General features: G+C 39.1%; 1 long non-coding RNA gene across 1 annotated transcript; it reads right to left on the bottom strand.

Annotated features, from left to right (window-relative positions):
• Positions 1–503: 503 nt before the first annotated feature.
• Positions 504–27,247, bottom strand: LOC129657181 (uncharacterized). Its single transcript, XR_008716587.1, has 3 exons — positions 27,119–27,247; positions 20,600–20,751; positions 504–563 (listed from the first exon to the last, which is right to left on the bottom strand). It is a non-coding gene; the product is annotated as an uncharacterized LOC129657181 (long non-coding RNA).
• Positions 27,248–27,593: the final 346 nt, after the last annotated feature.

Genomic DNA, 27,593 nt, shown 5'->3' with positions numbered 1-27,593 from the left:
AATATAATGTAATACAAATATGTACATGTTATGTGCTGCTGCTGCTAAGTCGTTTCAGTCATGTCCGACTCTGTGTGACCCCAGAGACGGCAGCCCACCAGGCTCCCCTGTCCCTGGGATTCTCCAGGCAAGAACACTGGAGTGGGTTGCCATTTCCTTCTCCAATGCATGAAAGTGAAAAGTGAAAGTGAAGTCGCTCAGTCGTGTCCGACTCCTAGCGACCCCATGGACTGCAGCCTACCAGGCTCCTCTGTCCATTGGGTTTTCCAGGAAAGAGTACTGGAGTGGGGTGCCATTGCCTTCTCCGACATGTTATGTACTGTAATGTAAAAAAAAAAATGTAAAAGTGTAAAAAAAATTTTCCCAAAATGCAATCAAGATTGATTCTGGTGACTGATTGATTCCAATTATATGTAACCAAGAATTAAGAGATAAATTAAGGCATGTTACAAATTTTAAGAGTTTATTTGAGCAAAAATCGATTTGACTCCGGCAGCACCAAACTGGAAGTGGCTGGGAGCACTCCACGGGTAGAAGCCCAGGAAAGGACTCACAGAGAGAAACTGGGGAAGCAAAGAAAGGAGATTTGATTGGCTATGGCTTAAAGCAAAGTTGGCTGGCATTTTGATTCCATGACCTGGAGGGGTTTACAGGCTTTGATTTGGGTTCGCTTATTTAGGCCATGATGGCATTAAAGCCACACATCAGTCTAAAGGCCTCTTTGTTTAACAAAAACTATTATCAATTACCACCATTTCTTCATTATATCCTAACACTGCTATGTGAATGTAACATTCTCATGTACTTGATGCAGGGTTCTGAATTAGGGGATGTGAGAGGCCTCCCTGATTCCACTACGTTATGATAGACAAGCTGTCATTCTCCACACCATGTGCACAGAGCAGTGGCAGCAACCATCCATTCACCACGTTGTCTAAAAATTAATATGAATGACATATCATAATTATGATAAAATTAAAGTTTTATTGACTATAACATGCCAGGCATTGTAGGAGACAAAATTCTGTAGGAGAATAAATTCTTCTCCCTATTACATTGTAGTAGAGAAATTGGACAATGAGCAAGATAAATATAATGGTAAACATGGAGGAGGAAAAAAAAAAACAGGGAGAAAAATTGGGGAATGGAGATGGGCTTGAGGAATATTACTACTTGGATTTGGCAAGCAAGGTTTTCCGGAGCAGCAACTCAAGACAGTACTTGAGACCTGAATGAAATAAGTCAATGGACCACGTGGATCACTCAGTGAAGGGCATTGTGGGTAGAAAGACTGTTAAAAGCAAAGGCTGTGTTGCATGTGGATACTTAAAACATCACTGAAGGAACCAGCAGAACTGAGCAGAGTGAAGTTGGGATGAAAGAGAAGAGATTATAGAGGAAAGGCAGGCTTCCCAATTGGTTTAGGGGTAAAGCATCCACCTGCCAATGCAGGAGACAAGGGTTCAGTCCCTGGGTTGGGAAGATCACCAGGAGAAAGGAATGGCAACTTACTCCAGTATTCTTGCCTGGGAAATACCATGGACGGACGAACCTGGCCAGCTACATCCATGGGGTTGCACAGAGTCAGACACAACTTAGTGACTAAACACCAGCACGAGACAGAGGAAAGTCAGGGAGAGTCAGATGAGGGCTTGTAGGTCATATTAAAGACATTGGCATTTACTTCAAGGGAAATGACCAGCCCTTACAGGTTTTTCAGCATTGAAATAACACAGCTGGACTTTTCCTTTTTATTGACAAGATCCCTGGCTACTTTCTTGAGAATTAACTAGAAGACTTAAGGTAAGATGAGCCAATGTTAGAAGCAAGGACATTTAGGAGGCTGTTGGAATACAGATGAGAAGCGGGTAGTTAGATCATGGTAGTGGTAGAGAGAAATTGGTGATTTACAGATATATTTTGATAGTAGAGTCAACAGAACTTGCCTCAAATTTGGGATGAAAGGACAAATGGCTTAATATCAAGCTTTTTGGCTTTTGCAGCTAAAGTGTTGAGGTTACTGTAAAGTCTAATAGCAAGAACTGCAGGAAGAGCAAGATTTGGGGGAAATATTAGGAACTAAGGGCAAACATGGTAAGTTCAAGATGCTTATTGAATCTTCAAATAGAAATGTCAAGTAGGAAAATAGTCTGAAATTCAAGGAGAGGTTTAAGGTAGAGCTTATTAATTTGGAATTTATAGATGGTATTTTAAACCATGAGACTGGATAAGTGAAGATAGAGACAAGAGGCTCGAACATCAAGATGTCTGAGAGAGAAACAGAAGCTGGCAAAGGGGCTGAGAAGGCAAAAGCAGGACTGTGGCGTCCTGGAGGCAAAGTGAAGAAAGTATTAAAGGGAGGAGGGAGAGATAAGTTGCTACTGACAGGTCAAGAAAGTTGAATATTGAGAAATGATTAAAGGATTAGCAACGTGGAGGTTGAAGGAAATCAGGATGCCACCACACAATATGCCACTTTGACATAAGGATTATTTTGAGCTGAAAGCAAATAAGAAGCAAATACAAGAAAAGTTCTCTGCCCCCAGCTTATTTACCAAAAGTGAAAGAAAGTGACAGTCACTCAGTCATGTCTGACTCGACTGAATGAACTGGACTGTAGTCCACCAGGCTCCTCTGTCCATGGAATTCTCCAGGCAAGCATACTGGAATGGGTTGCCATTCCCTTCTCTAGGGGATCTTCTCGACTCGGGGATCGAACCCAGGTCTCCTGCATTGCAGGTCTGTCTGAGCTACCAGGGAAGCAGGACATAAATTTTCAAAGGTGTCCCTCCTCCCTCTACCAAGAAGGATAAAAGTTAGGCACCAGAGATAACTTTAGACACCCTTATCCTGGAGACTGCCAGAGGACTTTATGTGACAAATTTTATTAACTAGCCTTTATCTGCCAACAGTTTCCCATGAATCTGCTTTCCCACATTTTGCTATCCCTGGAAGCCTAAAGTGACTTTCCTTTGTGCTATCATTTCTTACAAAGTTATTGTCTGTGTAGCCTGAATAGCCTGAATTCTAAGCCACTCCTTTGAGTTACTCATTTCTGGGTGTGCCCTTGTGATACAGGCATGATACACACATTAATAAACTTTTTATCTTGTTAATTGTATTTTTATTATTATCATAGATCATCAGCTGAGAACTAAGATGTTGAGAAGAATAATATTTCCACTTGGATAACAGTTCCGAGGTAGCAGTATGGAAAACAGACTTCAACAAAATACGTCCAAGAAAGAATAGGCAGAAATCATTTGGAGATGCAAGGAATATGGAGAATCCTTTCAAAGAGTTGCACTCCAGTTATGAGGAGGGAAATGGTGCAGGAGCTGGAAGATAGAGTGGAGACAAGAAAAGTTCTTAGGGGGTCTCTTTGCTTTTTAAGATGAGAGAAATAACAGTATGTCTGTACACTGATGGTATTGCGCTTTAGAGAGGGGGAAAAAACAAACAAGCAAAAAACAGTGCTAGAAAAAAAGGTGGGGGGGGGGGTGGGGATAATTGCTGAAGCAATGACCTTAAGTGGGAGATGGCGAATGGAATGCCAGCTAGATGCACGGGGAATTCTTTCACAGAACCAGGAGAGAAGTTTGACCTAAGGAATGCGGACACAGTAGATAGGTGGATGAAAGTGAAAGTCGCTCAGTCTGACTCTGCAACACCATGGACTGTAGCACATGGAATTCTCCAGGCCAGAATACTGGAGTGGGTAATTCTCCAGGGGATCTTCCCAAAACAGGGATCAAACCCAGGTCTCCTGCATTGCAGGTGGATTCTTTACCAGCTGAGCCACAAGGGAAGGTGGAAAGAGTGGTGGAAAACTGTTGAGTCTCCTTGCCTTGATTTTCTCAGTGAAGTTCTATTCATCTAAAGTAATGTGTAACTGGAAAGACAAAAAATATATAGATCTAAAACAATAACAACAAGCCCTTCCCAGTAGGTCCACTTCACTTAATTCTCTACTTAGCCTGACAGTTATTTTATTTTATTTTATTTTTAAATTTTATTTTATTTAACTTTACAATATTGTATTGGTTTTGCCATATATCAAAATGAATCTTCCACAGGTATACATGTGTTCCCCATCCTGAACCCTCCTCCCTCCTCCCTCCCCATACCATCCCTCTGGGTTGTCCCAGTGCACCAGCCCCAAGTATCCAGTATCGTGCATCGAACCTGGACTGGCAATTCGTTTCTTATATGCTATTATACATGTTTTAATGCCATTCTCCCAAATCATCCCACCCTCTCCCTCTCCCACAGAGTCCAAAAGACTGTTCTATACATCAGTGTCTCTTTTGCTGTCTCATATACAGGGTTATTGTTACCATCTTTCTAAATTCCATATATATGTGTTAGTATACTGTATTGGTGTTTTTCTTTCTGGCTTACTTAAGTCTGTATAATAGGCTCCAGTTTCATCCACCTCATTAGAACTGACAGTTATTTTAAATGATCCCATGATGTGGGTTTTGAGCAGTAAAGGGGATTCATCTGTCAGGATATTATCTATGTACTGCTTGTGCATTCAGTCCTTACTGCAGAAAAAGAACCTAGAGCATCTTACAAAGGGGAAAAAGAAACTCTAGACTACTTGCCCTTATAACATAGTGCATATATCAGCACAACATCTTCTCAGGAGTGTAGATACCCCATTAAGATACTAATTAAGTACTTGTCAGGGAGAATTATTTGCCCTTCTTCTGTTATCTGTTTTTCCTTGCATTTGAAATCTAGTCTTTGGCTGCAGAATTTCAATTCACAACAAAGATATTTCTGGGAAAGTGCAAACATCTCTGGAAGTCACAAGCAGTGCTTAAGTTCTCATGTGGTAGAAATGTCTTCCTAATTCCATCAAAATTTGGCACTTGTACTTAAAATGACTTGAGTGAATTATCCATGAGGAAGATGAATTTCAAACCATGTGCCCCTAAGGCATAAATGTTGGTGTGAAGACCTCAGAGTACTAGAAAGATAATGTATAAATTCTTGATTTTGTTTGTCTTTATGGGTGGTAACAAAAGGCTAGCCATTATGACTCATAAAACTCAACTATAATTAACTGAATTTTAGGTATTAAGATGAGTAGCTCAGAATGGGGAAGAAGGGTGTGGTAAATTTTACATGTGAATAACTATTGATTTGAACTTTTTAATAATCAGTAATTTATGTAAATAAGTAGTATAAGTAGTCAGTTGTATGGTTATTCCTAAAATAATTTACTAAGTGGTACTTGGTTTATATGTATGTTTATTGGAAATATGATCATATCTTAATATTTACATTAGTTTGTTTCTTTTAACACATAACCTACAATGGTCTGAGAGCATAAGCTATGAGAGGGGATCCTGTGATAATAGCAGCTAACCTGGGAGATTATATTTATATATGTAGTTGTGGCTCAGCTGGTAAAGAATCCACCTGCAAGGTGGGAGACCTGGGTTCGATTCCTGGGTGGGGAAGACCCTTGGAGAAGAGAAAAGTTACCCACTCCAGTATTCTGGCCTGGAGAATTCCATAGACTGTATAGTCCGTGGGGTTGCAAAGAGTTGGACACGACTGAGCAAATTTCACTTTCACTATATATATGTATATATATATAAAATTGGACATAGAGCAAAACTGAACAATATATGTGGCTTTTCAACAGGTAATTTAACTTGAGAAAATGTGCAATTCCAGCCATTTATATGCAAAATGCTCTATAAGAAATATATTCTATTTTTGATATATTAATAAATATTAAGATCATACCTAAATTTAACTTCAGAACTTACCCATATATTATTTTAGGCTTTAGTCTTCAAGTATATTTTAATCTAAGGTGACTGTAATAATAATCTTTTTGAAATAAAAAACTTGGGTAATTAGGTTATATTAGGAAAAAATATGCTTCTAAATGAGTTATATTTTAATCATCGGAAATCACCCAAGCCAATAAAGTTGTGTTGCTATTTAAATTTTAAAGGTGTAGTGCCGGGAGCCGGCAAGAGACATTCCACTCGTGACAAAGGTCATGAGGAAGGAGGCTCGGCATACGCAAAGGCAGGATCGAGCCTCGGGAGTGCCCCCGGATATTCTCGAGCATCTACCCCCCAAAAACCAGAGTCTGCCTACTTTATTGCTTTGTGCTCTCACCTCTGACTTTACTGGGGGCTGTCCCCTACCACCATCTCACTCTCTCTGTCAAAGAGTTAACTTACAGCTCCAATTAATAAAGTTCCTGGGCAATTAGGAGTGTTTAAATCCAAACCCCTCAGATGGCTCTCTAACTCGCCTGACAAGTTTACCCGGACACCTACAGCTATGCATATGATTGTTTACAGTCTCCCAGCCTCCAGAGGCACGGGAAGCTTAAGATATTCAAATAGCTTAGAGCCTCTCAGAGAATTAGAAACTGTCAGAATAAAACTAGTAAAAGATTTCATTGATGAGCCAATGTTTGTTGCCAAGTTTTCACATCCCCTGAATTGTATCCTTGAATGTGCATTAATTAATATAGTTGGTATGCAGAAAAAATAAGTAGTGGCCTTGGTGTTAGTAACTTTAGACCCTTAAGGTAATAAATTCTTTCCTTTGTAAACCCATTACACATCCGCCCTATAGGAATGCAATTTTATCTTCGGAAGATGGCGCCAAACCTTAAAATAATTACTCTTAGAGAAAATAAGTCTTTGTTGATAAGTCCTTGTCAAGAGTCATAAAATGTTAATAGGCCTCTGGCCAGAAGATGATGTAAATCACCTAAACCATTTGTATACAATAAATCTGCAGGAAAGAAACCCTGGTTTTTGATAAGCATCAAAGACTGCTGATTTTGCATCCCCTATTATCCTCTATGTGTAACTTAGGGTATAAAAGCCCCTGTTGAAAATAAAGCTATGGGCCTTGCTCACCAACGCTTGGTCTCCCCATGTCATTCTTCCCTTTAACTTCCAGCTGAGTGTCCATCTGGAGCGCGGATGTCCTCTGCGACCATTTATTTGCCTGGGCTTCTTAAGACCCACTCGAGAAGGTGTCTAAGGTGGGGCACCTTCTGCTATTCGAGAGGGCGCCTGCGGCCTCCGTGGTCAGAGCTAACCTGGTGTCACGGGTTATATTGATTTTCCGCGTAAACCAAGCCACTCAGCTTCTTTTCTCCACTGAATTTTCCTACTGAGCTATCCTCATTCTATTACTCTTTATTATCTCTAATTAACATTTGAATAGGTCGCCTAGCCGTCTCTCCTTCGAATACCCTGGATCAGCCGGGGCTGGACCTCGGCAGGTGGCGCCCGAGACAGGTTTTTCGAAGGTAAGCTCCCCAAAACAATTAGGGTCATCAGCCCTATTGCTCCCCCGTTCTCGGAACAACTGGGTCATCAGCTCTCTTGTTCCCCCACGGAACAGTTTGGGTCATCAGCCCTACTGCTCCTCCCTCGGAACAGTTTGGGTCATCAGCCTACTGTTCCTCCCCTGGGACAATCTGGGTCATCAGCCCTATTGTTCTTCCAGTGTTCGGGACAGCTAGGACCCCACTCAAGGGTGCCGCGGACCCCCCTGTAGGATAGACAGGGCGAGAGGAGTGGGAAGTGTTGAAAGTGTTAAAGTGTTAGACTTAGAGAGAGAAAACAGTTTCTGAAGTTAAAAGGCCAAAGAAAAGCCTGATCTTTTGATAGCTAAAACCAAAATCTTTTACTATACTTAATATTCTGACATGGGTAACACTGAATCAAATGAAAGACAGCTCTTTATAGGAGTAATCTTACAGTTATTAAATAAAAGAGGAATCAAAGTTAAAAAATCTGCCATTCAATCATTTTTTTCATTTGTACAAGACCACTGTCCCTGGTTCCCAGACGAAGGCTCTGTTAACTTAGATGTCTGAGAAAAAGTAGGAAAACAGCTAAAAACTTACCATGCCGAACATGGCTCAGAAAATGTCCCTAATGACGCTTTTTCCTTATAGAACATCATTAGAGATGTCTTAGACCCTGCCCCCGATTCAGAAAAAGTACATCTTAAAGGGCATAGTGAAGAAAATGCTGTAGCTAAACCTGCCCCTAAATCTAAAAAAGTAACCTTTAAAGAGGAAAATGAGGTCGAAACTGTAGTTAAACCTCAGAAAAATGAAAAAATTAAGACCCACCTGACTATCGACAACTAAAAAAAATGTTAGCAGCCATGACTACTCAGGAACAACTTAAAGTTAGGGATGAAAAACAAGATCAGCCTTCCCCAAAAGAAAAAGAAAATTTAGGCGAGATAATAGCTAAATATCACTCTGATGGAGATCGGCATCTCTTAAACAATGATGCCCCAAAAGGCCTAAGAGAAACTTCCCCTGTCAGACCATCTGCTCCTAGGAGCTTGAGGGAAACATCCCTTATCAGACAGTCTGTAAGATTTAGTCACCAAACAGTTAAAAGATCTCCAGAACAAGAGAGGACAAATACGGGACGCTCCCATCCCCCCTCCTCCTCCTCCATGGGGGGTGGGGGGGGAAGGGCCTCCGCTAGGAGTTTCCCGGAAAAGGGTTTTCTCTAGTCCCGAGGATAAATTTGATCCTCACCTTGAGGCTTCTTTTCTAGTCCCCTCTGCAGTTTAGATAGGGTAAAGAGGGTACAAAATAAATAAAAATATTCTCAAAAAAGAAAATATGGGTTTCTCTACATCTAAGAATAGACAAATATTTATTGGCTCTGTGTATTATGATTAGACATGTCCTGGACCTCCGTCATGAGGCTGTTAAATAGCCTATGAGAGAGGCTATAGCGGTGGATGGTGGTGAGTCTCCACTTTCTGCACAGATCATAATTTCTGCTATTGGAAAAAAAAAAAAAAAGAGGGAGAAAGTGCTTTACCTCCCGAGGAAGGAGAGGGCTTACAGGACGCTGCGGCTGAGCGCCCTGGCGAGCTCCCTCCCCCTCTGCGCAAACCTTTAAAAAACTTATCCACCACTTTCTGATTTAAGGCGATTGCCACCGCCTCTGTTTGTGCCTCCCAGGACCCAGGAGTTCCCCACTTTGCCCCCAAAGCCTCTCAAAGAGTTGCCTAAGCCTGAGGAAGATAAAAAGTTTTTTAAACAAAGGAGCTTTTAGTACACAATATGCAGAGCGTGCTCCTTGGAGAAAACCCCCTCAGGGGGGTCTCACCCAGGCTAGGAGAAAAGGCAAGAGGATTGAGCAACAATATTAACCCCTGACGTGCCGCTTACTCCAATTCCAACGGGAGTGGCTGGCCCCCTACCCGAGGACTTTGGAAGATTTGTCCTGGGGCGTAGCTCGCTTTCTTTTCAAATAAAAAAAAAAAAAAAAAAAAGAAATTTCGGTGGTACATGGTGTAGTAGATTCTGATTATATTGAGAAATTAAAGTCTTGATCTCACTGCCTACCAAAACTGTATAAATTAATAAAGGTCAAAGAGTAACATAGCTTTTACTTTTACCTTATTATCAGAAAAGAAAAAACTTGACTTCTCAAGCTAAGAGCCACAAAACATTTGAATCTAGTGATCTAGCCTTTTGGGTGCAGGAAATTACAGCTCCAAGGCCTTTAAAAGATCTTTTAATTCAAGGGAATAAAATGTCAAGACTGAGTTACAAACAGTTATTTAGGCCTTTCAACATTTAGGAGACCACACCTTTAATCTTTTGACTGACTCCTGATATATTGTTGGGTTGTTTCCTCATATTGAAACTGCTAATATTCCAAAAAATAAAACTACTATCTTCTCCTTGTTATCTGATTTACAGAAAGATTAAACACAGAGATAAAAAATATTTTGTGGGACATAGAGCCCATTCCAGCTTGCCCGGCCCTTTACATGAAGGAAATGCTTTGGCAGATGCATTGACTAAAGTAATTGTTTTAAACTTAAATAAAAAGATTGATAAGGCCAAAAATTCTCACAAAATTCACCATCAAAATGCAGCTGGTTCAAGGTATAAATTTCATATCTAGAAAAACAGCTAGACAAATAGTTATGTCCAAATTGTAATTAATCACTTAAACGTAAACACACAGGGGCAGACTACAATGATGAGACACTAGATGCCTGAATTACAGGCTACGACTCGGCCCCTGGTCAAGTAAAAAGACCTCCATACTGGAGAGTGAAAAGGCCAGATGTGTTGCTAACTTGTGGGAGAGGGTATGCTTGTATATTTCTACAGAATGCAGATTCTTCGATTTGGATTTCAGACAAATTCGTCATGTCACGTTCCCCAAAGACCAGGTTCGCAGCGCGCACTCGCTCGCTCCCCCTCCCCCAGCCAGCTCTCGCCTCCGCGCCGCCAGCAGCGCCCGGTACCCTTCTCGCTGCACCCCGCGACCTAGAGCAAAGAAATCTGTGCGGCGAGTGAGGGCCAGAGAGGAAAGCGCGCCCGCGGAATGCAGTCCAGACCAGCGCGCTCCCGCCGGCGAGAGGAGAACGCTGGGAGCCCAAGCCGCTGCGGCTAGCCCAAGGCCGCAAACCCCGCCCCTCCGCCCGCCGTAAGCGCCGAGGCCCACAGCCTGCCGCTCGCGTTCTGCCTCCTGATGCTGGGGACACTGCTCCCCCGGGCCGGCGCCTACAGCTGCTCCCTGGCTCATCTTGTTTAAACCCTCAATATAATGTTTGCTCCTTTGTGGTAGTGGTGTTGTGAACAATGTATGCTTTCATCTTGTTTGACCCCCCAATATAATGTTTGTTCTTTTGTTGTGTTGAAACGCCCACCCTATCTCATGATACCTGTGTCTGTGCATTCTTATTGGTATGATAATTACGGTTTGGCTGTATTACAACAACTGCAGGATTTAATGCGAACATGACGGTTTCACGACGGTTTGTGGGCTTACTTATTTTGGGAATAGCAGCTTTGATAAGTGCAATCACTTCTGTTACTGTGGCAGCAATATCATTGACTCAACAAGTACATACTGCTCAATATGTTGATTCTATGTCCAAAAATGTTTCTTTAGCATTGGCAACACAGGAAGCTATAGACAGGAAGTTAGAAATGAGGGTAGACGCCCTAGAGGAAACAGTAATACATATTGGGACTGAATTGCAGGCTTTAAAGGTGAAAATGGCATTGTCCTGTCATGCTGACTATCGGTGGATATGTGTAACACCCCTGAAAGTAAATGAGACAGATTTTGAATGGGAAAAGATTAAAAACCATATTTCAGATATCTGGAACAGCTCTGACATTGGTCTAGACTTAGGGAAACTTCACAATCAAATAGCAACCATGGAACACTCCCGATTAGATTTTACTGCCGCTGGAACAGCAAATGATTTCTTCCATACTTTCTCTAACTACATTTCAGGAAAAAATATGCTGTCTACCTTCCTTAGCTATGCTACAGTGGCTGTTTTAATTCTGCTTCTCATAATCATTCTTCCTTGTATTGTCAGGATTCTTCGGCAGAGCATTCAGAGGCTCGCGACTGAGCTACATCTGGCTGTTTTAAGAAATAAAAAAGGGGGAGATGCCGGGAGCCGGCGAGAGACATTCCACTCGTGACAAAGGTCATGAGGAAGGAGGCTCGGCATACGCAAAGGCGGGATCGAGCCTCGGGAGTGCCCCCGGATATTCTCGAGCATCTACCCCCCAAAAACCAGAGTCTGCCTACTTTATTGCTTTGTGCTCTCACCTCTGACTTTACTGGGGGCTGTCCCCCACCACCATCTCACTCTCTCTGTCAAAGAGTTAACTTACAGCTCCAATTAATAAAGTTCCTGGGCAATTAGGAGTGTTTAAATCCAAACCCCTCAGATGGCTCTCTAACTCGCCTGACAAGTTTACCCGGACACCTACAGCTATGCATACGATTGTTTACAGTCTCCCAGCCTCCAGAGGCACGGGAAGCTTAAGATATTCAAATAGCTTAGAGCCTCTCAGAGAATTAGAAACTGTCAGAATAAAACTAGTAAAAGATTTCATTGATGAGCCAATGTTTGTTGCCAAGTTTTCACATCCCCTGAATTGTATCCTTGAATGTGCATTAATTAATATAGTTGGTATGTAGAAAAAATAAGTAGTGGCCTTGGTGTTAGTAACTTTAGACCCTTAAGGTAATAAATTCTTTCCTTTGTAAACCCATTACACATCCGCCCTATAGGAATGCAATTTTATCTTCGGAAGATGGCGCCAAACCTTAAAATAATTACTCTTAGAGAAAATAAGTCTTTGTTGATAAGTCCTTGTCAAGAGTCATAAAATGTTAATAGGCCTCTGGCCAGAAGATGATGTAAATCACCTAAACCATTTGTATACAATAAATCTGCAGGAAAGAAACCCTGGTTTTTGATAAGCATCAAAGACTGCTGATTTTGCATCCCCTATTATCCTCTATGTGTAACTTAGGGTATAAAAGCCCCTGTTGAAAATAAAGCTATGGGCCTTGCTCACCAACGCTTGGTCTCCCCATGTCATTCTTCCCTTTAACTTCCAGCTGAGTGTCCATCTGGAGCGCGGATGTCCTCTGCGACCATTTCTTTGCCTGGGCTTCTAAGACCCACTCGAGAAGGTGTCTAAGGTGGGGCACCTTCCGCTATTCGAGAGGGTGCCTGCGGCCTCCGTGGTCAGAGCTAACCTGGTGTCACGGGTTATATTGATTTTCCGCGTAAACCAAGCCACTCAGCTTCTTTTCTCCACTGAATTTTCCTACTGAGCTATCCTCATTCTATTACTCTTTATTATCTCTAATTAACATTTGAATAGGTCGCCTAGCCGTCTCTCCTTCGAATACCCTGTATCAGCCGGGGCTGGACCTCGGCAGTGTAGTAATACATCTTATAATTTGAAAAATGAAGCTGTCATCTTAGTGATGCGTAGACATGTAAGAGTGTGGCTGGTAGGTATGTGCAGCAAAAGTATCCCTGTATGTTACAGCACATTTAACTACTGCTTTGTATGACTACTGCGCCATAAATTATTTTTTTTAGGGCAACAGTTGGGTACAAATGGTCATTATTGCCATTTGCAAAAAAAAAAAAAATCCATGGAAATGTCAATAGAATAAAATTTATCCTGTGTAATTAAATATACTCAATTCCAGAAAGTTTATTTAGCAGTTGTTTGACCCTTTCCAGTAATCAAAATGTATGATTCATGGATTTGTGAATATTGACCTAGGAGAGGAAATGCTATCTATATTTTCCCACAAGTTTTGTCCATTCAACAAATATGGGTGGTTATATTCTCTTGATATTTTGTAGGAGAGGAAGCTAATGATGGACAAGAATGATATGAATAGGTAGAGAGAAGTAGAAACAAAAGAAGGAGAGAAAGAACCTGAAGACACTCAAGTCTGGTGACAGTTCCATATGCAAGCTCACATTGATTCTTGCCTTGGGTTTCATAAGTGATGCCAGAATCCTTCTAATAAATTACAGTCATGCTCAAAATAACTTATTGATTTTGTGACAAACGACTAAAAGTATTCCAACAAACATTTGATGAATAATTACATTCAAAGCTGTGGATAAAATCTAGGATTACTACCAGTCATTGCTTTGGGTAGATGTAGAGGCAATTCACTGAAATATTTGGTGGAAAAAAGAAAAACAGAGAAGGACTTGCTAAGCCAAAGAATCTTAAACAGGTTCTGGCAGCCCACCAGGCTCCCCCATCCCTGGGATTCTCCAGGCAAGAACACTGGAGTAGGTTGCCATTTCCTTCTCCAATGAATGAAAGTGAAAAGTGAAGTCGCTCAGTCGTGTCCGACTCTTTGTGACCCCATGGACTGCAGCCTACCAGGCTCCTCCATCCATGGGCTTTTCCAGGCAAGAGTACTGGAATGGGTTGCCATTGCCTTCTCCAGTGGAATATATATATGTGTGTGTGTGTGTGTGTATTCATACACACATATATATGTATATATATACACATATATACATACACAGTCAACCCTTATTCATGGATTTCATATTTGTAATTTAGTCTGCTCACTAGAATTTGTAACTCCAAAATCAATACTCCCAACATTTACTCACATATTCAGGGACATACACAGAGCACCAAGAAAATTTGAGTCATCCAATATGTCTGCTCCTAACTGAGATCAAACAAGGTGATGGCCTTCCTGCCTCAGCTCTCAAGTGTCCCTTTTGCATCTATACAGTGCCATGCTTTCTTCATTTTTGTGCTTTTGTTGGTAATCTTGTTAAAAATGGTCCCTGGGTGTAGTGATAAAGTGCTATATAGCATTCCTCTGTGCAAGAAGGCTATAATTATAATATGTTTCATTGACAAAATACATGTGTCAGTTAAGTTTCATTCACGTATGAGTTAAAGTGCCGTTGGCCATGATTTTAAAGTTAATGAATCAACTATATATACATATATATATAATATGCATATATATTTATAGATATATAAATATAAATAAAATGTGTATTTCTATTTAAAGACACCTTAAAATAGAGTTATATAATAATTACTTGCAAAAATGTATTCAGAAATTTGTAGGAACTTAACCCTATATTTCTCCTTGGAGCAGTATTTCACTAATTCAGTGTTTCTTGTAATGCTATAAAACATAACCATGAATAATGAGAATCAATTTTATATATATATATATACACACACTCCATTTCACTGTATTAGTGAAAATAATGTTGAATAAAATAATGTAAGTTACTAATTGAATGAAAAACTTGTGTAAATTATAATTGTTTTTAAACAATCTCAAATTTCCTAAATCAAAATTTTATTAAGACATATCTCGCTTATGACTTAACCAGTTCTACTTTATTGCCAGAGAGCTAATTTTGCTTAAAGTTCAAAACATCTATCAACTGAGTCATTTTAGAATATTAGACTAACAAATGGGCTATTAGGTTGAGTTTTCTTTTTCCAAGATATTAAACATACTATTAAGAACAGAGTATTTGTTTTCAAGCACTTCTATGCATTTAAGGATGAAAATTACCCATATGCTCTTACATAAAAGATGTTTCCAGCTGGAGAGGTGGAGAAATGAGAGCAGAATATTCTCTATCATCATTTTTTATTGCCAAGTTAATATATCTCACTACCTACCTCAGTTGTTTCTATATCGCATTCTTCCTTCTTTTTCCCTCAGAGATGCTACTGTTAATGCTGAGGAATGGTCCACCATTGGTCTATAATTCTTCACTCCTTTCAATTACAATTTCCTCTGAAACCAAGTCCCCCCAAAACTTACTTCCTCTGTTAAGTTTACAATTAACTTTTCTATCCAAAATGTTAGCCCCTTTCTTGTCCAACACCTGTTCCCCTCAAGATTGAGAAGTAACAAAGAAAAGGGGAAGTGGAAACTGAGCAGAACCCTGTGGGACCCTCCCAGGTGTAAAGCCTTTTCCTGTCTCCCATTTCTTGCTTGTGGGGTAAGGTTTCAGCCTCCTAGACCTTCCCTGAGTTCTAAAGGGCAGAATCAAATAGTTAACTAGTTTGAGGAGTGAAGAAATGCAAAAACAAATGAAAGTCAGTCAGTGGGGCTGGGTCCCGGTCCCCCCTTGCTAATTACAAATTGGTGCTTGCCAAGGGCATTTGCCATCTGCCTCTCTGCCGCTGCAGCTGTTGACCTTTGACACACCCTGAAGGGAGCTCAAGGTAGACAGTGAGACACTCTGCTCCAGGGAAACTGGTGAAACAGGTCTTTAGACAGATACTTTCAGGAACTGATTTCATGATCTCTTCTCGCTGCTGTTCAGTCGCTAAGTCATGTCTGACTCTTTGTGACCCCAGGGACTGCAGCATGCCAGGCCTCCCCGTCCTTCACTATCTCCCGGAGTTTGTGTGAATTCATGTCCATTAAGTTGGTGATGCTATCACAATTGTTGCATCTCCTCATATCTAGAAAAGCACTAAATCTCTTCATGGTGACATCAGCTCCTCATGACTAATTGAGAACCTTTTGTAAAATAAACACTTGATTGCACTGAATTCCCCTTTCACCAAAATTATATATATTGACCTTCCCCTAACTACCTCTTTGGAGCAGTTTCTCAGAGCTGTCTGAGGTGCTGTCTCCCCAGCTGCAGTGCTCATTTTACCCCAAATAAAACTTAACTTGCCACTTACACATTATACATCTTTATGAAGTGGACACCCTGAACGGATATAGGTAGCTCTGAGCTCTTCTCCAGGAACTAACGCCCCCACTCAGGGGGAATATGGTAGCTTCAGGCTGTGAAGCATGTGGACTCTAGACTGGTTAAAAGCAGAAGGCTGACAATTGAGCTTTCTGGAACACCACCCTGCTGCCTCACACCAACCAATCAGAAAAAGTTTACACACCCTGCAGACTTCCTCCCCAGATTTTCCCTGGCAACTGATGACTACTCAGAAGCCAAGCTTGTTATCCTGAAAATCCCTTTTGTGATACAGTTGTTACCCTAAAAATCCCTTTTGTGATACAGAGCAAGAGCTTTTATTTGACAGAAGCTTTAGGATTCCTGGGCCACTGTAAAAAGTACTCCACCTCTTTTTAAAATTATAAAGCCTAAAATAAAACTATTTTTTCACAGATTATGATTGAGATTACATAAAAATCCAGATATATTCTCTAATACATTGTTATATCCAGTATGTATTCCTCAGAAAGATTTTGCATATTTTTTGTGCGATTGATTTATTCTTAGATGCTTGATGTTTGTTGAGATAATGGCAATTTCATCTTTTAAAAGAATATTTCATTTTAACTACTGATGGTATAAAGAAATGGAACGGATTTTTTTGCATGTTTGTTTTTTGCCCTGAAACCTTGCTTAAAAATTCCTTTTTAAGGGAGCAATAGTCACCACACATGAGGCCTGGAGGCTCCCAGTGTCTCCTGTCATCCACAGAAGAGAATTGTGATGGATGCATTTTGTTTCCCCCTTCAAATACATGCTTCCCTCTCTACCATTTTGGGGGTGTTTTGGGATGAGTGAACACATCATGCTATGAAGGATGCATGGTTTCATAAAGTGAATGTTGAGCTTGAAACTAGTTTTTGATGGTTGTTGCAAGCTGTTTTTGAAAGCATTAGATATTAAAAAGTAATTTTATTGTCTTAAAAAATAGAATTGGTAGGTAATGTTTTACAAATTTAAAGTGTAATTTGTGGCATTAGTGTTCAAATAATGAATAGATAGGAAAATATCTATACATGGGTAAGCTGAACTCACCTCTCAGATTGTTGTGAAAAGCATAGGAAATAGAAAGAAACAATTAGGCCTGTGTTGCTCTCTTGCATGGGACAACCATTAACAAGAATATGTTTATTATCATATGATTCACCAGCTACCTCTGTAGTTTCCTGCTTGTGTGAAAAGTGACTTGCCTTTATTTTCAGAAGTCCGTCAGGAACCATGTTTCAGCAGCAGTTTTGAAGCTAGCCACTTGAATCATCATCTGTAGAGCTTTCCCTTCATATGAGGGAATTCTGGGCCCAATATTAGTATTTTCTTTAAAATCACATTAAATTTTCTTTGGAAATTGTTACTGTTTGAATCTTTAAAGAATATCCTCATATTTAATTGCTGTTGAGCTTTTCTTTTTAACTGATTGGCTGCCTCATTTTGATGTCTTATATTTTAACATTTATGTTCTTAGAGCTATTTATTGTTATTTGTTGAAATTGTTACTTTAAAATTTACTCCATGTCTTCAAAGTTGCAAAAATACATTTATATTTATATATATATTTATATATAAATATATTTATAGTTTTATATATTATATATTTATATACATATTTATATTTATAAAATATATTTATATTATACATTACATAAATCTCAGAGAAGAAAAATGACATTTATTGACTGCCAACCATAGTCAATTACTGAGCTAAGTACTTACTATAATTTAGCTCATTTAATATAAGATGGCCTTAGTCTAAGATGTACTTCTAGAAAATGCAGAGGTGAGGACATTGCAGAGCACACAAGGACATATTTTACTGGTTTCATCCCATGACCTGTTATGTTTCAAATATCCAAGATACTATGATGTTTCTTTATAAACTTGAGGATATATATTTCTTACAATCCTTATTAAATATTTCTAGGATTATCCTTACAATTCTATGTTCTTCTACTGGTTTAGGGTAATCCCAAGAATAACTTAAGTGGAATCAAAATGAGATTATTTGGCATATAGCACAGAACATTCTTCAGAAACCCACAGTAGATAGCATTCATAACATTGCCTAAGTAAATGGGCAAGATTTACAGAATAGTGAATATTACCACAGAATACATTGTACGCTTCCCAAAATCTACTTTCTAGCACACACTGATTTTTACTACACTCTAGGAATGTTTTTCGGGTTTTTATTTTAAAGACACATTTCATTAAGTTCAAAGTTAAGAGAAAAAAGTACTCATTTAAATATATTTTTCCTTGGTGGAGATAAAAAAGGGCATAGCACTCTACACTACATTCCAACCAAGAAAGAAAGGTTTGCGGTTTGACAGGTATCCCACTATTTTTTTTTAAGGAACTATGTGTGTCACATTAGAAGAAATTCTCTTTTTGAGTAAAATTATTCAGAAACAGAGAAACCAATTTTTAAAGCCATAGTTTTTCATATTTGTATATTTATCCTAATTCTCTCCTTACCCTGATTAGAAAATGTAAATGAAAAAAATACTCAAGTATTCTGAAACCAGTAAAAGAAATGAATGAATCGGGGTTAGTCCTAACTGTTACACATTTGTAATCTGTATGTCCTTGGATGTTGTGTATTTTACCACTTCTTCCCTAAGCCAGGCCCCACTGAGGACACTAACCTCAGGCCACTAAACAGGGGATGATCATTTGAGACCTCACTAAGTCTGCTTGATATGAGGTGGTTGAAGAGTTGCCTTCACCCCCACCAGGGTATAGGCCCCTGCTGAACTGCTGGTCCACAGCACTTCCTGGAGTAAGCTCAGAGGCAACAACGTAATACAAATATGTGAACTGAGAACTTCCAGATGTACAAACTGGGTTTAGAAAAGGCAGAGGAATGACTCTAATGGCAGAAAGTGAAGAACTACAGAGTTTCTTGATGAGAACAAAGAGGAAAGTGCTTAAAACTTAACATTCAGAAAACTAAGATCAAGGCATTTGGTCTCATACTTCATAGCAAATAGAAGGGAAAAAAGTATAAACAGTGACAGGTTTTATTTTCTTGTACTCCAAAATCACTGCAAACAGTGTATTGCTGCCATGAAATTAAAAGGCACTTGCTTCTTGGACGGAAAGCTTTGACAAACCTAGACAGTGTATTAAAAAGCACAAACATCACTTTGCCAACAAAGGTCTGTCTAGTCAAAGCTACAGTTTTCCCAGTAGTCATGTACAGATGTGAGAGTTGGACCATAAAGAAGGTTGAACCACTGAAGAATTGATGCTTTCAAACTGTGGTGCTGGAGAAGACTCTTAAGAGTCCCTTGGACAGCAAAGATATCAAACCAGTCAATCCTACAGGAAATAAACTCTGAATAGTCATTGGAAGGACTGATGCTGAAGCTGAAGCTCCAATACTTAGGCCGCCTAATGTGATGAACCAATACATTGGAAAAGACCCTGATGCTGAGAAATATTGAAGCAGGAGCAGGGGGAGGAAGAGGTTAGATAGCATCACTGACTCAATAGCTATGAATTTTAGCAAACTCCAGGAGATATGGAGCACAGAGGACCCTGGTATGTTGCAGTCCATGGGGTCACAAGGAGTCGGACACGACCTAGCAGCTGAACAACAACCACAACAACAATTTTTTGGTAGGAAAAATATTACAGAAGTTCCATTAACAGCAGGGATTATAGAATTGCAACTAAAACTTCAGATATTTTTGGTTATTATCTCTTGCCTCAAAATTCACAATTTATCTCATACCTGATAAAATTTATCTTACACTACAAACCTTTGATTCTTCTTCATCCATGTATCAGATCAGATCAGATAAGATCAGTCGCTCAGTCGTGTCCGACTCTTTGCGACCCCATGAATCGCAGCACGCCAGGCCTCCCTGTCCATCACCAACTCCCGGAGTTCACTCAGACTCACGTCCATCGAGTCAGTGATGCCATCCAGCCATCTCCTCCTCTGTCATCCCCTTCTCCTCCTGCCCCCAATCCCTCCCAGCATCAGAGTCTTTTCCAATGAGTCAACTCTTCACTTGAGGTGGCCAAAGTACTGGAGTTTCAGCTTTAGCATCATTCCTTCCAAAGAAATCCCAGGGCTGATCTCCTTCAGAATGGACTGGTTGGATCTCCTTGCAGTCCAAGGGACTCTCAAGAGTCTTCTCCAACACCACGGTTCAAAAGCACCAATTCTTCGGTGCTCAGCCTTCTTCACAGTCCAACTCTCACATCCATACATGACCACAGGAAAAACCACAGCCTTGACTAGACGAACCTTTGTTGGCAAAGTAATGTCTCTGCTTTTGAATATGCTATCTAGGTTGGTCATAACTTTCCTTCTAAGGAGTAAGCATCTTTGAATTTCATGGCTGCAGTCACCATCTGTAGTGATTTTGGAGCCCAGAAAAATAAAGTCTGACCCTGTTTCCACTGTTTCCCCATCTATTTCCCATGAAGTGATGGGACCAGATGCCATGATCTAAGTTTTATGAATGTTGAGCTTTAAGCCAACTTTTTCACTTACCTCTTTTACTTTCATCAAGAGGCTTTTGAATTCCTCTTCACTTTCTGCCATAAGGGTGGTGTCATCTGCATATCTGAGGTTATTGATATTTCTCCCAGCAATCTTGATTCCAGCTTGTGTTTCTTCCAGTCCAGCGTTTCTCATGATGTAATCTGCATAGAAGTTAAATAAACAGGGTGACAATATACAGCCTGACGAACTCCTTTTCCTATTTGGAACCAGTCTATTGTTCCATGTCCAGTTCTAACTGTTGTTTCCTGACCTGCATACAAATTTCTCAAGAGGCAGATCAGGTGGTCTGGTGTTCCCATCTCTTTCAGAATTTTCCACAGTTGATTGTGATCCACACAGTCAAAGGCTTTGGCATAGTCAATAAAGCAGAAATAGATGCTTTTCTGGAACTCTCTTGCTTTTTCCATGATCCAGCAGATGTTGGCAATTTGATCTCTGGTTCCTCTGCCTTTTGTTGTATAACTGTGTACAAATATCACTTTGTCTACATAATATGGTACCTGTCAAGTTACACAGATAACGAGTCTACCATGCTTTTATACACACTGTGGATGAAATTTTCATGTTCTCCCAAAATTCATATTGAAGCCCCAACTCCCAACATGATGGTATTTGAAGGGGGGGCCTTTGGGAATTAATTAGCTTTATATGAGGTCATGAGGAAGAATATCCTTAGACGAGGTCTTTTGCCATATGAGGACACATACAGGAGTGGTAGTCTGTATGCCAGGAAGAGGTTCCTCAACAAGAACCAAATCTGCAGCCATCATATTCTTGGACTTCCCTGCTTTTAGAACTGAGAAATAAAAATCTGTTGTTTAAGTCACCCACTCTGTTATTTTGATAGAGCCGGAAGAGAAGACTTGAAAATATGTCCTTATAGTTTAACCAAACTATAATTTAAAAATAAACACACTTGAAGTTTAGGATCATACCCATTTAAAACATTTATGTTCATTCAATTTCTTTTTATTGAGACGAAATTTATATTCATCTTTCAAACTCAATGGTAATGATGCCTAGGTCTAATTCTTTAGTTTAAAATTCTTTTTGACCTTCAAACTTTCATCCCTGTCTGCTGTTTTTATTCCAATGGATACAATGTCTCCATCAAAACATTCTGGATTAAGAAAAAAATACCCTCTTCATACTTCTCAGATGCATTATTGTTCCTCCAAGCAAAGGAATTCTTTTGTGGAATATCTGTGTTTATATTAATAAAAGAGGCTATTGATTCTTTGGTTATATCTTTGTCAAATATCTGTAATTGTCCTCACCACATTCAGTCTTTAAAATTTCACTCTTGATATAAGATATCACTTATAGATGGGAAAGAATAGAAAATAAGAATTATGACAAAGATCTTAACTTGAAAATTGGACAAGTAGATTTATTGTTATAGACAGAAAACTATATTCAAAGTGCTGTACTCTCCAGCTATTTTGGGCAAACGCATGACTACTATTAATTAGAAATTCGTTTGTCATATTTAAGTATGGAAGAAAATAAAAAATTAAATAAAACAATTTAATAGAATCATTAATCCACAATTATTTTAAAAATTTAGAATATATGATGTCCAAAATGGAATACTGTTTATAAAATCACCTATAATTTTTTAAAAATAATCTATATTTTAGATATTTTACATACTTTCCTTGTTAATACAAGCAAATTCGGTAATTACATTTATCATCTCTTTTTATTTAAGGAAAAATGTCAAACTCAGTATAATTTATCCAAGGACACAAAGAACTGGTAAGGAGCCAAGTAGAAATTTGAATGGTTGCTCTGAGGTCATATACTTCCCTTTACCCAAGATACCACACCCTCAAAAATTAATTTTACAGAAATAGTTCAACTACATACATATGATTTTCAACACATGTTCTGAGTGCTCATTGTGGTAAGAAAATAATCAAATCTCTGAAGAGCTTAAATGTTTTTGAGACTATTCAAACATTTTGTGCATTTCTTAGGGTATTTGGCCACCATTTTACAGATGTCTCAAAATTAGTCTAGGCAAAGTGAGAAAGAAACAAGGCAAAAACCTAGGTAGGAATTTAAGTCATGTCTTAGGAGAGTAGCAATAAGGATCACCCCTTCATGTCTCCACCTCAGCACCCTATTAGAAAGGTCAGTTTTAAGTGACCCCCAACTGAATGCTCTTGGAAAGCAATTAAACATCAGTTGTTTATAAATCATGTCAGAAAGAGTACAAATCAACCAGTGCTTCCAAGAAAGGCTAACTGCATCAGAATGTAAAGGAACTGATATTGGGGGGAAATCCTAGAGGGTAGAAAGGTTACAGCTCAAACAGAAGTAAAGTACATTTGTCTACTTAATTTTGCAGCTCATATTTTCCAAATAGAAACATCTGAAGAAACGAAGGTAGTATGCAATTGTTATGTTCCACTTTCAATAAATCTAATTATGAATTAAAGTGGTTATTTAATTTACAACAGGATGAGTTTTTTAAAAGCCTTGTGGTTTTTAGCAATTCAGTTTATAAAAAGTTATTTCTATATAACCATAGATATATTTTGAGGAAAGGAGTTGAATTGGGAGTAGATCCCTTGTGCTGTGCTCAGTCGTTTCAGTCATGCCCTACTCTTTGTGACCCCATAGTCTGTAGCCCACCAGGCTCCTCTGTCCCTGAGATTTTCCCAGCAAGAATACTGGAGTGGGTTGCCATGCCCTCCTCCAGGGGATCTTCCCGACCCAGGGATTGAACCTGAATCTCCTGGGTAGCAGGTGGATTATTTACCTGCTGAGACATTGGGGAACACTTTGCCTCTGCTTAATTCTGAATCTGCAGTTCTCTACTTTGTTTCACAACCTGTTTTCTCATCCAAAAATCGTCACCTGTATCAGTGAGGAACTTAATTTACATATCAGAATCCACCAAATGGAGGTTAGCCCAGGTCAGAAATCTAAACCGGTCAGTCTCCACTTACTACAGAAAGCACTTGTCAAGAAAACCTAACATGCACAATCCTCCAATTCAGCTTTAGCTAGCTTACCTGACCTTAGACAGTAAGATCTATTAGCCTTATAAGTAAATCCCTGACCTTCTAGTCATCTGTGCCCTAAGTTGCCTCTTGTAACAGTGTAAAACTTGCTCTTGCTTCAGACCCTTCAGGAAGGGTGCTCCATTGCATGTAAGGCAGTGTACATCCCAGTTCATGGATTTTACATTGAATAAAGGATATCAGAATCCTTACTAAATTGTTTTAGTCTTGTCAGTTGACAAAAGCAATGTTCACAGCTGTAAAACTCAGGGCTTCCATTCCTGTACTAATTTGGATTGTTCTTCCTTATCAAATGCTTTAGTAGGTATAGTATAAGAATTTTTATGTTAAAAAAACACAAATTATTTCAAATCTTATTTCCTGGTGATGGAATTGTAAATTGACTAAGGTTTAAAAACTTTATCAGGTATTTTAATCTTCTGGCATTAGTTTGGAACAATAGCTTTAAAGGCTTCTAAATAGACAAGCAAACAGTTTTAAAGAGGATTTGTGTCCTGTGCGCTTGGGCACCACCAAGCTGATCCCTGAGCAATAATACGGCATTGTAAACACCCCCAAAGCTACATGAAAGCTACAGTGTGCTAAGTCTTTTGAAAAACATTCCTAAGAAGAACAGTATAAATTGTAGGCAGCTTTCTCAGAGCTTAAGGATAATTATGGAAATAGTTGTAAATAATTTTAGAATGCCTCCAGCTAGAGATCACAGTAAATTTTTTCCAAAGAACTTAGAAATCCATGGAAATCGATGGAGTCAAATTTATGCTTGCAGTTGTACAAAATGAACTCAATTTAACTTTGAAGAACACTAAACCCTTAAGTTTCCTTTACAGGTCTAAGTATTATAAATATTCACAAGAGAAGAAAACAAGAGAAAAGGGCAATAAAACAGAAAGGCAGTGAGTGGTCTGTGGCTGGGGTTGAGGCAGGGGAGAGAAAGAAGCAAAAACTGTAGAAAACTCAAGAATAAAATACCATGGCCCCTAAAATGTGAGATACCTATGAAATGAATATAATAGTCACAGCACAGTTTTTTTTTTTCTCTTCTAAGAGTGCATGCTTGCTAAGTCGCTTCAGTCATGTCTGATTCTATGCAACTCTACGGACTGTAGCCCGCCTGGCTCCTAAGAATAGGAACATATAAATGTCACATTATCTTAGATAACATGGAGAAAGAGAAATGAAGCCTGTGACTTGTTCTTGATAATGGAGTGGTATTCATATAATAAAATTCAAGAGGTTGATTTCACTTTTTGTATAGCAATTAGTGGCAGGCAGAAATCTGAGATGCCCCTACGTGATATTTCCACCCCCTGGTGTACACACCCCCTACAATCTCCCCTTGAGTGTGTTATGTGGTGGGCTGTCACTCCTGAGATTAGATTTCATTAATAGATTCTGGAGGGGAGTTAATGCTTGTAAAATAGACAAATTTTTTTTTATGCAAATCCTCAGGAAATCCTCAGCAACCCACTCCAGTATTCTTGCATGGAAAATTCCATGGACAGAAGTGCCTGGCAGGCTGAGTCCATGGGGTCCCAAAGAGTCAGACACGACTGAACAGCTGAGCATGTGTGCACAGGCAGGCAGAAGGCAGCACAAGTGAATTACCTTAATATGAAGTTTCTAGTCCATATGGTGAAAAAGAGGATAGCTTTCAGAGCAACCACTGGTGTTAGACATAAAGGTGGGAATCCTGGAAAGGAGATAGCCAGTGGGTAGAAGCCCCAGATTCTGTTGATAAACTCTCTACAAATCTCTGGCTGATCCCAGAAACATACACTGAAACGGAGAGATCCAATTATACATAAAAGAACTTAACTGAGAGGTGAGCTGCTTCTCTAGACTTAGGCTGTAGTGGAAATCCAGCCACAAACATGTATACATCTAAAAAGAGGACTTCAATTTAGACAAAGCAAAAAAATCAGGATTAAAGGAATGAAGACAATTCTAGAACCCGATTCCTCTCTGAGCAACTGGAAAGACAACTAGACAAAAACTAAGTATAACACAGATGATCTGAACAGTATCATGAATCACCCTGATCTATATGTTAGTTTCCTATTACTTCTGTAGCAACTTTCCAAATTATTTAATGGCTTAAAACAATTTGTTATCTTACCATTTCAGAGATCAAAAGTCCAAAATGGGCTTTACTGGGTCAAAACCAGGGTGTTGGCAAGGCTGCATTCCTCTAGAGGCTCTAGGAGAGAATCCATTTTCTTACAAACCTTTAAGGTTTCTCGAGGCTTCTCTAGCCTTAGTTTGTGGTCCCTCCCAGCATCTTCAAAGTCAGAAGCTTAGACTCCTCTCTAACTTGGTCATCAGATTGCCTTTTTTTCCTGTTTGACCTTACTCCTTCCCTCCTATGAAGGCCCTTGGAATTCCGTTGGGTCCTATAGGAAATCCACATTATTTCCCCATTGAAAAGTCCTTAACATAATCGTGCCTGCAGTTCCCATTTTCCACACATGAGAAGAGATTCTAGGGATGGTGTTTACTTCTTTGGGCACTCTGCTAGGTACTGCAAGCTAACCAATGGTTATAAAATACCACACCTGGTAACTACAAAATTGATTTTTTGAGTGCATATATAGTAAATTCACCAAGATGGCCCATGTAGGCCATAAAAAAAAGACCCAATTCTTATTTCAATAAGTAATCATGGAAACCATACAGGGTTTTTCTGACTATAGTGGAATTACATTGGAAAACAGTAGCATATATCTTGAACCCACCTCCTCCCCCATATTTAGAAACAATGCAAAATACTTCTAAATAATGTGAGGCAGAAAAGAAATTAAAATGAAAATAAAATATTTCAAACTGAATAGAAATAACAATACAATATATTGAAATTTGTGAAATATGGCTGACCTTTTTAAAATATAAGGAAAGATGAGCACTTTAAATGTTTATATTTTGAAAAGGTCTAATATCAATGACAAAGAGATAAATTCAAAACAAGTGGAATAAAAATGTTTATTGCAAAACAAACACTCAATTTTATATTCACTTATTCAAATATAATGACAAGAAAAAAAATAAAACACCTGTAATCTGCAAAAACTCAAGATATCTAATTTCCATAAGCCCTTCATGAAGAAACTACTTGTGAAAGAACTGAAGTCAGCCAGAAAATATAGGAATAACGCTGGCTATAAACACAGATTTAATTAACTACAGGACTAACCATAAGAAAGAAAAATGATGACTATGGAATAAGAAAATTGAAAGGATGTGAGAAAGAAGAAATATTCTAATTTTGTCACTGCTTATGGATTCTGTTTAACAAAATGCAGGATTAAGTGTAAACACCCACAATGATTATCCATCACAACAAAAACCCAGTCTTCCAGATTATTAGAGCACACACATCAGAGTAAAGCAAATGGACAATATAGTGAAAATATATAAAAACAAAAAGAAACCATAGAGCATAAATAAAATATGATGATGGAACTAAGAACAAGCATACCTTTTTCTCTCAATGTATGTGATGCACCAGACTCACTAATTAAGCAGAGTCAGAGAAATTCAAGCAGTTCATTAGAAGACAGTGCCTCAGGAGGAGTGAGGGAAGCAGGGGAAGATGAGGATTAAAACCTAATCCTTCATCGCATCAGAGACTAATATCAGTTTATTTCCACAGGAAAATTTTGGAACCAAAACTCACAGTTGTCTCTGTTGCATGCATTTCATGACAATGCATGAAAGGATTAGGTTTTAATCCTCACCTTCAAAGGGTAATTAGTTCTCCTTTGAGACCAGGTTTCCCTGATATCTCAGTTGGCAAAATACCTGCCTGTAATGCAGGAGGCCTGGGTTTGATTCCTGGGTCAGGAATATCCCCTGGAGAAGGGAAAGGCTACCCACTCCAGTATTCTGGCCTGGGGTATTCCATGGAATTTCCATAATCTATAGGGTGGCAAAGAGTTGGACACCACTTTCAC

This window comes from Bubalus kerabau, chromosome 7 (assembly GCF_029407905.1).
Source record: "Bubalus kerabau isolate K-KA32 ecotype Philippines breed swamp buffalo chromosome 7, PCC_UOA_SB_1v2, whole genome shotgun sequence".
In the NCBI taxonomy this organism is placed as follows: Eukaryota; Metazoa; Chordata; class Mammalia; order Artiodactyla; family Bovidae; genus Bubalus; species Bubalus kerabau.
Note: the sequence above shows the minus strand (reverse complement) of the source record. Positions and strands in the feature narration are given on the sequence as shown.